The following is a 12551-nucleotide window of genomic DNA, read 5'->3' on the forward strand; positions in this document are numbered from 1 at the left end:
GCGTGTGCTATGTATGCTGCTCGGTATCCTGGACGACATCATCCAAGTCTCCGGACCGTTCGTCGGATAGTTACATTATTTAAGGAAACAGGCAGTGTTCAGCCACATGTGAAACGTCGATCACGACCTGCAACAAATGATGATGCCAAAGTAGGTGTTTTAGGTGCTGTCGTGGCTAACCCGCACATCAGTAGCAGACAAACTCCGCGAGAATCGGGAATCTCAAAAACGTCGGTGTTGGGAATGCTACATCAACATCGATTGCACCCGTACCACATTTCTATGCACCAGGAATTGCATGGCGACGACTTTGAACGTCGTGTACAGTTCTGCCACTGGGCACAAGAGAAATTACGGGACGATGACAGATTTTTTTCACGCGTTCTATTCAGCGACGAAGCGTCATTCACCAACAGCGGTAACGTAATCCGGCATAATATGCACTACTGGGCAACGGAAAATCCACGATGGCTGCCACAAGTGGAACATCAGCGACCTTGGCGGGTTAATGTATGGTGCGGCATTATGGGAGGAAGGGTAATTGGCCGCCAGATCTAAATGGAGCAATGTATGCTGATTTACTACGTAATGTACTACCGATGTTACTACAAGATGTTTCACTACATGAAAGAATGGCGATGTACTTCCAACATGATGGATGTCCGGCACATAACTCGCGTGCGGTTGAAGCGGTATTGAATAGCGTATTTCATGACAAGTGGATTGGTCGTCGAAGCACCATACCATGGTCCGCACGTTCACCGGATCTGACGTCCCCGCATTTCTTTCTGTGGGGGAAAGTTGAAGGATATTTGCTATCGTGATCCACCGACAACGCCTGACAACATACGTCAGCGCATTGTCAATGCATGTGCGAACATTACGGAAGGCGTACTAATCGCTGTTGAGAGGAATGTACACGTATTGCCAAATGCATTGAGGTTGACGGACATCATTTTGAGTACTTACTGCATTAATGTGGTATTTACAGGTAATGACGCTATAACAGCATGCGTTCTCAGAAATGATAAGTTAACATAGGTACATGTATCACATTGGAACAACCGAAATAAAACATTCAAACGTACGTACGTTCTGTATCTTAATTTAAAAAACCTACCTGTTACTAACAGTTCGTCTAAAATTGTGAGTCCTATGTTTGTGACAATTACAGCGCCATCTGTCACAAAGAGAATAAAGTGGTCCAACTAAAACATTCACATTTCTTTACGTACTACACGAATATGTAAAAAAAATTGGGGGTTCCTATTTAAAAAAAAAAACGCAGTTGATATCCATTTGACCTGTGGCAGCGCCATCTAGCGGGCCAACCATAGCGCCACCTGGTTTCCCCCTTCTAGCTAGACGAGTTTCGTTTTTTGTAGTTTTTTCGTTTGACGCTTATTTCGTGAGATATTTGGCCCGGTCACGTTGAATGGACCACCCTGTATAATCCTTATTCGGAATTCTGCATTATATTTCATGCAATACAGCCGTTTTAGTTTCGGCGCAGGCACCGATACACACTGGAAACCTTTTCGAAGCACTATTCCGATCTTCCCGCAAATGACACCATAGTATGGAAGGTATGCGAGTCTGGTTTCTTCATCGTTGCTACCGGTTCCCTCTGCAGGTGGTGTCGATTTGATTTGCAGGGCGCAACCGATCCGTCGTTCTGCGTATCCATGGTTTTTGAAAACATCCCTCAGATGTGTCGGTTGTTCGACGAGGCTTGCATCCTGTGACGGAGTAGGTGCTCTGTGTAGCAACGTTCTAAGCACGTAACTTCTCTGTGATGTGGTGATGATGGCATGTGGCATGCGGTTAGAGAATATGGGTGGAATTCCTGCAGATACCGCGTCCTAGTGATCCATACGCACTTTTCTTAACCACAAAGTCGTTCAATTTCCATCATGAATTTTATACTTACGTGCATCGAGTTGAGATGCTGCAGGAATTCATGAAGTTCGACCATCCCACTTGGCAAAACTACAAATGTATGACCAACATACCGAAAGAAACATGTTGGCCTATGTTTTGCAGATTCTAGTGCTCTGGTCTCGAAATACTACGTGTGTTAAGTTGCCAACTACTGATGATAACGAGCTGCCCAAGTCACACATGTAGTTTGTTCATAATGTTTCCTGTCAAAGATAAAGTAAGTGGACGACAGGACGTGCCGAAAGATCTCCGTAAAACTTGCCTCGAAAATAATTCCAACAATTCTTTAAGCAGTATTGTGGTGAAGAGAGAAACCACATCAAAACTATTTGTGATATTCGTGTCCTGAAGTCGCAATTCATCGAGATAATGCACGAAATTGATGGCTGCGGATGTGGTATTCGCATTGATTGACGCACTAATCGCACCAGGTATTTCACCAGCACGTACGTGGGACCTGAGATGTTATTAACGACACTGGTCAACAAAAACGTCTTTTTTATAGTTACAAGAACAATACATACTCTTTCTGTAAGATAATTCGCTCCTAAATCCATACCTAATTTAAGAATTCCAGAACCGGCGTCTGTTTTCATGGGTTGTTTTAATGTTTACGGTAGCCTATGTATATTACAGAATGTTTACGTTTGTTAGAGAAGTGTTCGCTCATGCGTCCCAACAGCGCAAGGCATCGATTTATACACTACTGGCCATTAAATTTGCTACACCAAGAAGAAATGCAGATGATGATATTCATTGGACAAATATATTTTACTAGAACTGACATGTGATTACATTTTCACGCAATTTGGGTGCATAGATCCTGAGAGATCAGTACCCAGAACAACCACCTCTGGCCGTAATAACGGCCTTGATACGCTTGGGCATTGAGTCAAACAGAGCTTGCATGGCTTGTACAGGTACAGCTGCCCATGGAGCTTCAACACGGTAGCACAGTTCATCAAGAGTACTGACTGGCGTATTGTGACGAGCCAGTTTCTCGGCCACCATTGACGAGACGTTTCCAGTTGGTGAGAAATCTCGAGAATGTGCTGGTCAGGGCAGCAGTGGAACATTATCTGAATCCAGAAAGGCCCGTAAAGGACCTGAAACATGCGGTCGTGCATTATCCTGCTGAAATGTAGAGTTTCGCAGGGATCGAATGAAGGGTAGAGCCACGAGTCGTAACACATCCGAAATGTAACGTCCACTGTTCAAAGTGCCGTCAATGCAAACAAGAGGTAACCGAGGCGTGTAACCAATGGCACCCCATACCATCACGCCGGGTGATGCGCCAGTATGGCGATGACAAATACACGCTTCCAATGAGCGTTCACTGTGATGTCGCCAAACACGGATGCGACCAAATTGTTCAAATGGCTCTGAGTACTATGGGACTTAACATCTATGGTCATCAGTCCCCTAGAACTTAGAACTACTTAAACCTAACTAACCTAAGGACATCACACAACACCCAGTCATCACGAGGCACAGAAAATCCCTGACCCCGCCGGGAATCGAACCCGGGAACCCGGGCGTGGGAAGCGAGAACGCTACCGCACGACCACGAGCTGCGGACGGCCGATGCGACCATCAGGATGCTGTAAACAGAACCTGGATTCATCCGAATAAATGACGTTTTGCCATTCATGCACCCAGGTTCGTCGTTGAGTACACCATCGCAGGCGCTCCTGTCTGTGATGCAGCGTCAAGGGTAATCGCAGCCATAGTCTCCGAGCTGATAGTCCATAATGCTCCAAACGTCTTCGAACTGTTCGTGCAGATGGTTGTTGTCTTGCAAACGTCCCCATCTGTTGACTCAGGGATCGAGACGCAGATGCGGATAAGATGCCTGTCATCTCGACTGCTAGTGATACGAGGTCGTTGGGATCCAGCACGGCGTTCCGTGTTACCCTCCTGAACCCACCGATTCCATATTCCGCTAACAGTCATTGGATCTCGACCAATGCGAGCAGGAATATCGCGACACGTTAAACCACAATCGCGATGGGCTACAGTCTGATCTTTATCAAAATCGGAAACGTGATGGTACGCATTTCTCCTCCTTACACGAGGCATCACAACAACGTTTCTCCAGGTAAGGCCGGTCAGCTGCTGTTTGTGTATTAGAAATCGGTTGGAAACTTTCCTCATGTCAGCACGTTGTAGGTGTCGCCACCGGCGCCAACCTTGTGTGAATGCTCTGAAAAGCTAATCATTTGCATGTCACAGCATCTTCTTCCTGTCGGTTAATTTTCGCGTCTGTAGCACGTCATTTTCGTGGTGTAGCAATTGTAATGTCCATTAGTGTAGAATTAGCCAGCCCAGGGACGATGAAATTTCGCCGAACTAGTGCGGTCTGCTAACCAGGTCTGCTGCATCTGAGTTCACCTACTCCAGTAAATTGATGGAGTGATATTCGACAACAGAACATATTTTAGAAGCTCGGCCTACCGTCTTTAACATGGGGCAGGTCGACTGGCTTGTAGGCAACACACACTGCTTTTGTAAGCCGCAGAGAACCTACGCCCTGACGCTTCTCAGGGAATATTCAATTATTAAAGATGTCTGAAGCCGCCGGGAAGCGTTGCGAACACTTCGCCTTTAAAAAAGTTCTTCCCCATGACGTTATCTGTCATTCCTAGACGTTCGACACAATTTTAGGAAGACCCAATAATAATCTGACAAATGGACATGCTCTTGCAACAAGACTTAAAAGAAAGTTGGTAGTACACAAAGGAGATCACAGTGAGTAGTAACAGAGTGAAATATAGTTAAGAATCATAGCTACAAATACGAAGAGCGTTCAATAAGCGATGTAAAATATTCTTTTCTGATAGGACGTTGGTTTTATTCAGGATTCAAGTACACTACATTATGTTGTGACTGACCATTCGCAATTTTTTACAAACACAAGTTTTATTGATGTAAGTTCATAAGTTTGATGACTGAACAATAAAAGAAAGGTAACGATAACGATGCCAGTAAAAGTCTCCTAATTGAGGCGAACAAAAGTTCACTTCTAATTTTCCACAAAGTTTCGTGGTAAAACACACACACACACACACACACACACACACACACACACACACACTAGTAACAGTCCAATTCTGAGACGAAGACGTAACCTTCAACGGTCGAAGTACACGAGATCGGCATCTGGAGTGAACTGAACTTCGGGGCTGGTTCTAGCCCCTAAACAGCTGTCTCCAGCCAATCAGGTTTTGGCGTAGTGATACTTCGTGCAAGCCGTGGCTCGAGCTCCCCCTGCAGGAAGTAGTGCTCGGAATGTCTGTTACCATTATCTTATACAGGGTGTTTCAAAAATGACCGGTATATTTGAAACGGCAATAAAAACTAAACGAGCAGCGATAGAAATACACCGTTTGTTGCAATATGCTTGGGACAACAGTACATTTTCAGGCGGACAAACTTTCGAAATTACAGTAGTTACAATTTTCAACAACAGATGGCGCTGCAAGTGATGTGAACGATATAGAAGACAACGCAGTCTGTGGGTGCGCCATTCTGTACGTCGTCTTTCTGCTGTAAGCGTGTGCTGTTCACAACGTGCAAGTGTGCTGTAGACAACATGGTTTATTCCTTAGAACAGAGGATTTTTCTGGTGTTGGAATTCCACCGCCTAGAACACAGTGTTGTTGCAACAAGACGAAGTTTTCAACGGAGGTTTAATGTAACCAAAGGACCGAAAAGCGATACAATAAAGGATCTGTTTGAAAAATTTCAACGGACTGGGAACGCGACGGATGAACGTGCTGGAAAGGTAGGGCGACCACGTACGGCAACCACAGAGGGCAACGCGCAGCTAGTGCAGCAGGTGATCCAACAGCGGCCTCGGGTTTCCGTTCGCCGTGTTGCAGCTGCGGTCCAAATGACGCCAACGTCCACGTATCGTCTCATGCGCCAGAGTTTACACCTCTATCCATACAAAATTCAAACGCGGCAACCCCTCAGCGCCGCTACCATTGCTGCACGAGAGACATTCGCTAACGATATAGTGCACAGGATTGATGAGGGCGATATGCATGTGGGCAGCATTTGGTTTACTGACGAAGCTTATTTTTACCTGGACGACTTCGTCAATAAACAGAACTGGCGCATATGGGGAACGGAAAAGCCCCATGTTGCAGTCCCATCGTCCCTGCATCCTCAAAAAGTACTGGTCTGGGCCGCCATTTCTTCCAAAGGAATCATTGGCCCATTTTTCAGATCCGAAACGATTACTGCATCACGCTATGTGGACATTCTTCGTGAATTTGTGGCGGTACAAACTGCCTTAGACGACACTGCGAACAATTCGTGGTTTATGCAAGATGGTGCCCGGCCACATTGCACGGCCGACGTCTTTAATTTCCTGAATGAATATTTCGATGATCGTGTGATTGCTTTGGGCTATCCGAAACATACAGGAGGCGGCGTGGATTGGCCTCCCTATTCCCACATGAACCCCTGTGACTTCTTTCTGTGGGGACACTTGAAAGACCAGGTGTACCGCCAGAATCCAGAAACAATTGAACAGCTGAAGCAGTACATCTCATCTGAATGTGAAGCCATTCCGCCAGACACGTTGTCAAAGGTTTCGGGTAATTTCATTCAGAGACTACGCCATATTATTGCTACGCATGGTGGATATGTGGAAAATATCGTACTATAGAGTTTCCCAGACCGCAGCGCCATCTGTTGTTGAAAATTGTAACTACTGTAATTTCGAAAGTTTGTCTGCCTGAAAATGTACTGTTGTCCCAAGCATATTGCAACAAACGGTGTATTTCCATCGCTGCTCGTTTAGTTTTTTTGCCGTTTCAAATATACCGGTCATTTTTGAAACACCCTGTATGTAAATAAGCGGTGTTTATGGTTCAAATGGCTCTAAGCACTATGGGACAACTTCTGAGGCCATCAGTCCCCTAGAACTTAGAACTACTAAACCTAACTAATGTGAGGACATCACACACATCCATGCCCGAAGCACGATTCGAACTTGTGACCGTAGCGGTCGCGCGGTTCCATACTGTAGCGCCTAGAACCGCTCGGCCACACCGGCCGGCCCGGCAAACCGGGGTTTACCATGGTGCTTTTGGTACGCCTTGGACGTAGACAACCTCGTCCTCTGTGATGTAATATGTGTTGCCGGACCTCAGGGGCTACCTTGCCTCCGGTATAACACTCTGCCCATACTTTTGGCCACAAAACTTTGTCTTTCAACATATGCCACGTTACTGGGAGGGCCTGTATGCCCGCATGGTACCACTCTACTTGTCGACGTCGTAGTCAACAGCTTGCTGCATTAATAAATTCATAATCTACGCAATACTTCCAGCGGAGTGGATCCTTCATTGGACCAAACAGGTGGAAGGTGCGCGATCCAAGCTGTAGGGTGGACGAGGAAGAACAGTCCAATGAAAACTTGTGAGCTCCTCTCGGGTGAGACTTGTGTGAGGCCTAGTGTTGTCAAGGAGGATGAGATGTTCGTTTATATTTTTGTGGCGACCGACACACTGAAGTCGTTCTTCAATTTCCTGAGGATAGCGCAATACACTTCAGAGTTGATCGTTGCACCTCGAGGGGGGACGTCAAACAGAATAACCCCTTCAGAGGCCCAGAAGACCGACTGATGTAGCGGCTTTGAACTTTTTCTGCAGAGGAGAGGTGTTGTGGCGCCACTCCAAGGACTGCCGTTTTGTTTCCGGTTCGAAGTGATGAACCTATCTTTCATCGCCTGTGATGATGTTCGACATAAAACTGTTACGATCATCCTCGAGACGCGCAAGTAATTCCGCACAGATGGCCTTCGCTGCTCATTATGCTCCTCTGTGAGGTGGCGAGGAATCCAGTGGGTACACACCTTTGGTACCCCAGCTGGAGGACAAGTGTGTCAGCACTACCGACAGAGGCGTCCAGTTGTGCAGCGAGGTGTTTGATTGTGATCCTTCGGTCACCTTGAATGAGAGTGTCCGCATGTTTCAATATTGAGGGATCACAGCTGTGTGCGGCCGGCCGACACGTGGAAGATCGGACAGGTTTGCGTGATCTTCTTGCGGTGATGAGTGACGGTTCGCCCAACTACTCACCGTGCTTTTGTTCAATGCCAGGTCTGCGTAGACATCCTGCAGGCGCCTATTAATATCTGTGTGCTCTCGTTTACCGCCAAAAGAAACTCAATGACAGCTCTTTCCTCGAAACGCATCTCCCTTACAGTAGCCATTTTGAATGCTACGTATAGCGCTGCCGGCAACGGTCTTGCCGCATTGGTTACACCGGTTCCCGTGAGATCACCGAAGTTAAGCGCTGTAGGGCGTGGTCGGCACTTCGATGGGTGACCATCCAGGCCGCCATGCACTGTTGCCATTTTTCGGGGTGCACTCAGCCTCGTGATGCCAATTGAGGAGCTACTCGATCGAATAGTGGCGGCTTCGGTCAAGAATACCATCTTACGACCGGGAGAGCGGTGTGCTGACCCCACGACCCTCCTACCCGCATCCTCCACTGAGGATGACAAGGCGGTCGGATGGTCCCGGTAGGCCACTCGCGGCCTGAAGACGGAGTGCTTTACGTATAGCGCCGCCAGTTCATGAAATTGTAGGGGGCCGAAGCGGAATACCTCACGAAGTCTCACAAAAAATTGCACTTTTTTTTCAACTGAAATTGACCGAAAAAATGTGTTGCATTCCTTCGATGTACTGCGATATTTTGCAGTAGGAACTCTGCTGAAATCTATGAACAAGTGTTTACGCTGCTATCATGGCCAAGAGTGTATATAACGAACTCAATATCATTACCAAAAGCTATGTTACCATTCTTCGAGAAATATTTAAAAAAATAGCATGGCATTCATGAGCAACACTCACTTTCGTATTGCGAAGAAGACGATTCCATCCTTTTAATTGTAAAACTAAAGGCTCAGCCTGTTGCTCCGGTGTATTTAATACACAAACAAAATCGTCGAGCTTCCTTGAGACAATAGATGTTCTCGTGTTGAGTCTGGGTGCATATCTCCGTCATCTTCTGTCTGATCGTCTTCACACACTGTCACATTCTCAGAAGGCACTCGTATGAACAATGTTTCACTATTACGCCTTATTTCTTTTTGTTTTGATTCAGCGCTCTCCTGACTGCTTCGATGCGGCCCTTGTGTAGAAGCCACAATGACTTGCACAGCAAGCACAATGATGCTTGCAGAGCTTGAAGTCAATAAGACAATACAACAATTACAAACAAGAGGTCAGCAAGCATTGATGAGGCTCCTGTTTCCGTTCTATGTAATGGTGGGCGTAGATGGCTTACGAGCCCCATTAACAAACATTCTTTAGCTTAGATATATTTCCAGAGTATTTAAAGCACTCACGAGTCATCCCCTTACTAAAGAAAGGTAAGGCGGAAAGCACTGGAAACTACAAGCCAGTTTCATTGTTGTCTTCATTCTCAAAAAATAATTGAAGCAATCATGAGAGACTTATATCAGTAAATAAAACCTTTATAACGAAGCACACTTTGGTTTCCGATGGGGGAGAAGTACAATATCGGCCATTACAGAGTTCCCAAAAGTGGAACTTGAAGCTCTTAACGAGGATGACCATTACACAGGCGTATTATTAGACTTTTCCGCTGCTTTTGACACTTTTGACCATAAAGTACTTCTAAACAAGCTAGAAGTGCTAAACACAAGAGGACAAGCGAACGAATGGTTATTGTCTTACCTGAAAAACGGAGTTCAAAAGTTTGAGATATTCGCACATCTATTGATGATAAAGTTTTAGTAATACTAGGTGGTTATAATTAAAGTTCGGGTACTCACGAAGGTCCAATGTGGGCTGTAATTATCGTATGGCCCGAAATTTCGTAGATATGGTAATGTCTTAATTCGGAACCGGTTGACGCTGAAAAAAGTTAGAATTTTCTGGCGCTGTATATGGTTTACGTGAGCGGTATGACATCCCTGCTGTCATTTGACAAGCAATAACGTGAATGAACAGTATGGCAGTCGTGATGAGAGACCGAGTGCAGTTATTGAGGCTATTCATGTGAACGGCAGCAACTACAGTACTATATTGAGGGAGCATCGTCGGCTGAAAAGTTTGAAGAGTGGCCCGATGTCATTAAATGGTTTAAAGAAGATGATAATGAAGTTCTAAAAGACGAGTGAGATTGGGGTGGCACCCGAAAGAGGAAAGCGTCTATCAGGTGGACGTTGTTGACGAGCTTGCTGTTGCTGCAGCCGACCATCCAGCATTTGCCTGACTCAGTTTTCCACGTTGACTGAGGAGTACAGTTGAATAAAAGTGGCCACGGTCAGCTTTCTGAGCAGACTGGAATTCTGCAAGGAGCACAGCAGCATCTTCACAGTCCGGGTGTCCTTAGAGTGTTTGGCGACCAAGGAAACCATGTTTTGTATTCTATGGTACTTGAAAGGTACTATGTTTATCAAGGAACATTATACAATAAGGACCAACGGAATGAGACAGTGCAGCTGTTAAGACACCGTTCTCATATTAGGGAGGATGGAGTGCTCTCTCTGGCCACCCTGATTTGGGTTTATCGTGATTTTCTTAAGTCACGGTCACAGCCGACCATCTATCCTGTCCTCATAAAGCATGTTATGTATTATGTATCTTGTATGTTTTGGGCTACTGATTTGCACTGTGCGGCCTTGACAATACCTATACCACTGTGAGCTGATCCTTACATGAACAAAGGTAGATAAATAAATAAATGAATAAAATTTAGTTTCCCTTGTGCAATACGAAAATACGGAATTTAAGTGAGACTTTGTATCAAAAAATTTCATCGAAACACTTTCTTCTTTCCATCTTCCCTACACTGTGCTTCATCAGTTCATTTGTCTTTTGGCCATGGTGTGCGTGTGTGTTTTTTGAATTGCATAATTTGATTAGATTTCTCTGTCATTTACAGTTGATTATAGGAAATTCTAAATGTTTTAGACATCCTTGGCACGATAGTTCCGACTGAAAGATATTTCTGCATTCGTTTTGTAATTAATCTCTAGTGCGTTTGCATCCAATGCAAATAAAAAGCATTAGCAGGCTATTTATAATATAGATTACGGTATCTAGTGTTGACCATGATGGGTTATCTTAAGATGAACATTACTGAAAACTTGTAAAACCACCAGATGGTGACAGTTTACTCTATTAACCACCAATAACAATTACTCAGACTATAATGACAACATCCTTTATGGACTTTAGGGATGAAGAGCATCGTAGAACAATTTAGAAGTGGAAAATGTGTGATTTGAAGAGGAGGGGGCGGAGGCAATTAACTGCCGCTAGTGAGAACTCATTCAGCTTTCCAGTATGACAAGAAACCTGCAACCACATAGCCTTCATTTTTATGGTCTAAAAACCTGTAAAATTGTCACTAAATGGCATGAAAATATCTATAAAATGACGTGAAAGCCATTAAAGAGAATTATAATACGAACGAAAGTAATGAAAACTTTGTAGGAGGCTGGAATTGAAATTGCGAAAAGGATAATTAATTTAAAATAACTATTTTTCTTCGAAGATGCACGAAAATTGTTCTATAGCTATTTTAGAGCTATGTAGTACATGACAGGCAGAATGCTAAGGCTCTCGAAAGTGAAGGAATGTCTGTTGTCGAACGGACGGTATGTGCTTGTTAGAAAAATCTCGCGATCATTGCTGAAACAACTGGAGCTTTTACTTGATATTTTACTTTAGTTTCGAAAACGAATCTTAAAAACTACACAGACTATCGCTATTTCACGAATGGTCATTACATTTGGTACAATATCAATGCAGAATATCGATACGCACACCCGACACAAGTTAACAATAATGACGTGACAATGACATTAAGCAGATGAACCATCGATTTATTTTCAATATGTACGAATGCATGCTTCAGCAACATTGCTGCGTTTTTCCTAGAGGCACGCTAACTGATCGTTCTTGCAGATATCAAAAGGATGAAGTAATGTGTTATAAATGGACATTAAACGCAAAGATGTAAAAAATGAGGAAAATCTTAAACTGACACCATCTCTGCAAAATTAAACAAAGTACAGTATCTATATGACGAGAAATCCAAAATTAAGTTCATGTTTCCATAAACACAATATTCGGGATTTTAGGACTTGTAAACAACGCGTAACTCATAAACAAGAAACAATTACATGTCAGCAAATTCCAAGCATTACTAATAAGCTATAATAAAATGAAATGAAGCTGCCAATCCTCTGAATGATGAAACTACTGCGCATGTAAAACGAAAAGGTCCTCCGCCGTTCCCACGCCTATCAGGGTAACAAAACAAAAACAATTGCAGGACAAAACACAGTACACCAAAGCTTATTCCTTCAAAATTCAGATAATGGTTAACAATTGTTAGGTGCTAATTCAAAGTAGTGTATTGTAATATATTTCTTTTTATTTGTTTAAAAAGGTGTTCATTTTTGTTCTATGTAGCTATTGATCGATATTTGTCATTGACTGTGCGAAGTCGTCCTCATTAGAACTAGTGCTAACCTATGCAATCTAACAGTGGGTGGCACTCGTTCACTGACTGTTGTATAACAGCTTTCATTCAAATAATTCCATAATCACTAC

At 44.1% G+C, this 12551-nt stretch overlaps 1 protein-coding gene and 1 pseudogene across 1 annotated transcript in view; one reads left to right on the top strand and one right to left on the bottom strand.

Moving 5' to 3' along the window:
- LOC126188271 (soluble guanylate cyclase 89Db-like) overlaps window positions 1–12551 on the bottom strand; it is a 540286-nt gene that overhangs the window by 77187 nt on the left and 450548 nt on the right. The window lies entirely within an intron of this gene.
- LOC126189366 (5S ribosomal RNA) lies at window positions 8193–8310 on the top strand (annotated as a pseudogene).

The sequence above is a fragment of the Schistocerca cancellata genome, chromosome 5 (assembly GCF_023864275.1).
Source record: "Schistocerca cancellata isolate TAMUIC-IGC-003103 chromosome 5, iqSchCanc2.1, whole genome shotgun sequence".
NCBI lineage: Eukaryota > Metazoa > Arthropoda > Insecta > Orthoptera > Acrididae > Schistocerca > Schistocerca cancellata.